Below are 6,000 nucleotides of genomic sequence, written 5' to 3' on the forward strand. Positions count from 1 at the left end.
CATCACATCACTCCTCACACCCACTTAAGGCTCAGTGTCAAGTTACCTTCACTTTCTATGCACTTCTTCACCACCCCCCGCCATTTGTGCACCCACCTCTCCCACTCACCCCAATCCCGATGCAATGTGATCAATCTGTCTAATAGTCGCCCTCTGATGCATCTGCTTCACTGTCATCCTGACCCAAAGCAATGCATCCATCGGGTGACCATACCACCCTCACTCACTCACAGGTCTGTACTTTCTCCCCTTGTAGGAGAAGATAGCGCATAATGCAAGGGAGAGGGCGAGGACTGGAGGAGGGCCTCCTCAAATCGTGACCCTCTCAGAGACGGAGGAGGAGGCATCGGAGATAAGTCAGATGATGGAGTGCTTGGACCTAGGGGATGCCGAGATTGGCACCCCGCAAACATCTGGTGACAGAACTTTAACATCCCTTACACACAAGGTGGATTGATGTTATTAATGATCGACCTGTTGCACACCTCAGGATGCTCATCACAGCGTTACTTCTGCGATGATTATTAATATTGCTGTATGTTCTCTTCCAGTGGCGTTGTGGACTGAAGACCTGGATGAGGGCGATTCCTCAGAGGAGCACCCTGCCTCTGATGGTGCAACGTCACATCTTAGTGAGCCATGCACCAGCGCAGATATTCACACCTCGGTGGGTCCTATTAGAGATGTAGTTGGGTTGCCACCTGGTGAATCAACACACACAAGTGAGCATGAGCAGATAATGTTGGCGGGGCAGCGGTGGAGAGTCCATGTCGGTGGGCGCACTCCTCTCCAAGCTCTGCTCAGCTTGGCACAGATGTTGAATCCCAGGGGGCCATCCTTGAGAAGGAGAATGATCGAGGTACAGGAGCAACTTTGTGAGGTAGTGGAAAACATGCCATACACACTCGCTAGTGGATTGGTGGCACAGTTAAGTGTGGGAATGTCTGCAATGGAGAGAATGGCAGCCTACATTAACCTCAAGCACAGCTCACAAATGAGTCCATTCAGGCCCTGGCAACAGCCTTGCGAACTCAGGGTGAACTACATTCTGCTGCCTTAGACAGGCAGACAGATACATTAGCAGTGGCCTTACAAGGCATCGCACGTGTCCTCCAATCTGTTGTCCAGCAGAATAGTAGGAGTGATGTAGCCCTGGCCCAGGAGAGGGATGATGGCGAAAGGGGACATGGAAATAGGCATTCCACTCAAAGTGCCCACAAATCTCACCCAGTACTCCCCCCCTCAACCAATACCCGCAATGCTGCCTCCTCTCCAGATGGCCGAGTCTGCCCCTGCACAGGTGCATGTGGAGCAGTCTTTGGAGGGGCCCTCACAGCTCCAAAACCCAGAAGTCATAGACTAAGCAGTCCAGGCATGAATCTGAGCAACCTGGCACTACCTCTGCAGCCACAGGGCATGCACCACATAGGAGCGTTAGGAAGAGGAAGGCAAAGGATTTGTGATCACGAAGGGTATGCACAAGGGTGTCTGACAGACTGTCATGGTTTTCATTTATATTTGGTTTTTGTTAAATTCACATTAAATGTTATGATTTTCACCACCACTGCCACGTCTTGCCCATTCTTGAGTCCCTCTTGTGAAAGCGCCCTTTCATGTGTTTCATCATTGGGTGCATTTACAATGTGTGTATGTGTAGTTACAGGACTGTTTGATGCAACCTGGGGGGGTGGGGTGGGGGATGGTTGATGCTGGTGCTTGTGCTGGTGGTCGTGGTGGTCATTCCAAGTGGTCTGAGTGCTTGACTGCAGTCACTTTGCAGATCTCTCTATGAGAATTTATCAAATATGAGTGACTCCCTGGCATGACGAGCAGCCAGATGAGCCGCTGCTCTGCCGATGGTTCATCCTTTGTCATCCTCCTCCTCATCTTCTTCTTCAATGTTGATGGCAGGTGCGGTTGCTTCATGGGCACATGGGACCTCATCCACCGGTAACCCTCTATGTTGAGCGATATTGTGCAGGATGCAACACACAACTATTATTCTACACACCCTCACCGGTGAGTACTGAAAGTCTCCCTCAGGTCAATCCAGCCACCTGAAGCGCATCTTCAGCATTCCTATGGCTTGCTCTATGACAGACCTGGTGGTAAGGTGTCTGTCATTGTATCGCTTCTGTGCCTCGCTGGTGGGGTTCCTCACAGGTGTCATGAGCCACATCTGCAGGGGGTATCCCTTGTCTCCATGGAGCCATCCTTTAAGTCTGTCTTGTGCGTGGAAGAGGGCTGGGATGTTGATTCACGTAGCATGAAGGAATTCTGGCAGCTGCCAGGGAATTTGGCACACACCTGCAGAAACCTCTGCAAACCAGCTTCGCATTGATGGAGTGATATCCTTTTCTGTTGATGAACATTCCTGGCTCATGTGGAGGTGCTTGGATTGCTACGTGTGTGCACATGTGGGAAGCCAGCCAGAGAGTGGAAACCCACTGCCCTCTCAGTCTGGCCGATGTCGTCAATGGGGAAGTTGACGTAGTCGGATGCCTTGGTAAACAAGCCATCTGTGGCCTATCGTATGCACTTATGGGCAGATGACTGAGAGATCCTGGTGATGTCACCACTGGCGCCCTGGAAGGATCCGGAGGCGAAGAAGTTGAGGGCAGTGGTGACTTCAACTGCAACAGGCAATGCGTGGCCACCTGGCCCAGCTGGGAGCAGTTCTGCATGAAGGAGCCTGCAGATGTCTGCTACCACCTGGTGACTCAATCTTAGCCTTTGTAGGCACTGCTCCTTAGAGAGGTCCAGGAAGCTCTGCCTCTGCCTGTAGATCCTTTCATGAAGGTTGTGCCTCCTGAGACGTCGTCCCCTTCGTTCTTCCCCTCTCTGCTTTTCTGCAGGTCCTTGTGGAGCGCCTCTGTCTTGTGGAGCTGCATCTCCCAGAACTGCACACCGTGCCTCCTCCTCAGATGTAGTGCTGAATACATCCATTGCGCTCCCCCACCCTGATGGTTTCAGTTTGAGGGGATCCAAATTGTAGGTAAATATGTGTGAACACAAGAATTCTGAGTATGAACAAAGAAATCTCAGTCTAAACACAAAGAACTCACAGCCAAAAGTTTGTCTGAGAAAACTGATTGCCCTGCTGCAGAAACTCGCCTTTTATTCCCATGTGTCGCTCACTGGTTTAAATGTCCAAATGGCTGTTGGCTGCAACTCAACTCCGTTTCCATGGAGTCTTTCAGAGGCCACGGGAGACACATTCAGGTAGAGTTAAAATCATTTGCCTGCCTCAATACACAAAAATTTAATTGAGTTAAGTACTTGAACGATGTTAATTGCCCCTTTAAATGTCATCCCACCGGCTTTAATTGCCCGCAGGACTTCCGGGTTTCTGAAAGGCGCGTGCACCCAGATTCGTCTGGGTGAAACTCGTTTTTCAGTGGGTTGGAGCCGAGATTCGTTCCCTCTCCAAACTTTAAAATTTTTTACTGCCCTCCCCTCTGCCCTCAACCCACCCGTTTTTCCGAGTTAAAATTTAGGCCCTGCACTCAGGATCTGTTGCATATTAAAGACTGGTACCCCAGCCTCCACCAGAAATTCATGTCAAACTAGAGGGCAGGCATTTGCTGCAGCAGGCTTCAGGGCGTGCAAAGCCAGAAGCAAAAAGCAACCACCGAGCTGCCTGAAAATTTTTTCCCTTGTAAATTTTTGGTGTTGTTTTTGGGGCCTGTACACAACCACCCTCCAAGAGCAATAGTAAAGGCCTCTTGACAATTCTACTTCTAAGGTTTCCTCTACCGACTTTTGAATGCTAGAGGCCAAGGACTAACAGGCGCCCTCAGCGTCTGGTATGCAACTGGGGCAAACAGTGGGAGGTGTAAACAGGCCATATTTCCCTCATTTTAATTGAAACAGCTGATGCAGCAAAGGCTATGGGCCCTGACAACATCCTGAATGCAGTGCTGAAGACCTATGCACCAGAGCTAGCTGTTCCAGTGCAGCTATGACATCTACCGAACAATGTGGAGCGTTGACCAGGTATGACCTGTTCACAAAAAAAATCTTGTTCAGCACCCCAAAATACTCTTTGTGTGTGAGATAACATTATACATGTACTTTCTCCATTGTCATGTGCTGTATAAGAATAAAAGAACATAAGAAATAGGAGCAGGAGTAGGCCATACAGCCCCTCGAGCCTGCTCCACCATTCAATAAGATCATGGCTGATCTTTTGCCTCAACTTCACTTCCTTGCCCTATCCCCATATCCCTTGATTCCCTTAGTGTCCAAAAATCTTTGCTACTCATAGTGAGGTCCCTTTCATATTGGGGAGACCAAATGTAGACTGGGTGACCACTTTGTTAAACCTCTCCATTTTGACTGCAAAAATGATTCTAACCTATCCATGGTTCACCACTTCAAATCATCCTTCTGTTATCAATCCGACCTTTGTGTTTGGCTTCCTACACTGTTCCGACTAACACAAAGTTCAGGAACATTAGGGCCAATTCCATGCTCCTGCACTCCCAGTGGAGAGGGGTGCTTGCTGGGAGCACATGGCTGGAAATTAGATGTGTACAGCCCATCATTTTCTGTCCATTAATTTTAATGGGTACCCTATCATAGTTTGCGTGCCTGCAATTTCCTGTTGAAGAAAAAACAAAAATGACGGGCTGGAAAAGACCAGCTGTCCATCAAGCCTGCCTTACATTCATGATGTCTGAAGCATCATGCCTAGATACTTCCTACCCCCCAGCAGCCATGTAATCTCCTGGGAGAGGCAAAAAAAACAGAAACAAAAACCCCAGGGCCAAAAAGAGGAAAAAATTTGGAAAATTCCTCTCTGACACCACCCCCCACCACCGTCCCCCGCCCCCACCTCAGGTGATCAAAACCAGTCCTTGCATTGTCCTATGTTCCCATTGCAACCACCACCCCCTGCTGGCAATGGTTCATGCTCTTCTTCCTGGGCACTCTGGAGCCCCATGGTATTGACGTTGATTTTAGAAACTTCAAATTGTAGGCGTTTTCCCACTCTCTAGCCAGTTATTGCCATTCACATACCATTTTGCTTTTTTAGAGCTGTTTTACTCACCTTTTGTCCCTCACAGCCTGACTAAGATGACCTTTATTCATTATCCTGCTCTTTGTTTCTTTCCAGCTTTAAAACAGACCCACTTGCAGGCTCGTTACATGGTATTTAGCATATCGCTACTGGTATTTAGCATGCTTGTCCCATAACTTTCACAATAACATTTACAACAAGCATTTATATAGAACCTTTAATGTAGTAGAATGTCCCAAGGCCTTTCACAGGAGCGTTATCAGATATAATTTGACACTGAGCCACATTAGGAGATATTAGGGCAGGTGACCAAAAGCTTGGTTAAAGAGGTAAGTTTTAAGGGGCGACTTAAAGGAAGATAGAGAGGTAGAGAGGTGGAGAGGTTTAGGGAGGAAATTCCAGATCTTAGGACCTAGACAGCTGAAGGCACGGCCGCTAATGGTGGGGTGAAGGAAGTCGGGGATGCACAAGAGCCCAGAATTGGAGGAACGAAGAGTTCTCGGAGGGTGGAGGAGGTTACAGAGATAGGGAGGGGCGAGGCCATAGAGTGATTTGACCATAAGGATGAGAATATTAAATTTGAGACATTGCTGGACCGGGGGCCAATGGTTAGTGAGCACAAGGGTGATGGAAGAACGGGACTTGGTCTGAGTTAGGATATGGGCAGCAGAGTTTTGAATGAGCTCAAGTTTATGGAGGGTGGAAGATGGGAGGCCAGCCAGGAGAGCTAACAAAAGCATGGATGGGGTTTCAGCAGCAGATAGGCTGAGGCAGGGGCAGAGATGGGCAATATTACGGAGGTGGAAGTAGGCGGTCTTGATGATAGAGAGGATATGGGGTCAGAAGCTCAGCTCAGGGTCAAATAAGATACTGAGGTTGTGAACAGTCTGATTCAGCCTCAGACAGTGGACAGGAAGAGGAATGGAGTCGGTGGCCAGGGAATGGAGTTTGTGGCAGGGGTGGAGACAATGGCTTCT

Source organism: Heptranchias perlo, chromosome 13, assembly GCF_035084215.1.
Source record: "Heptranchias perlo isolate sHepPer1 chromosome 13, sHepPer1.hap1, whole genome shotgun sequence".
NCBI lineage: Eukaryota > Metazoa > Chordata > Chondrichthyes > Hexanchiformes > Hexanchidae > Heptranchias > Heptranchias perlo.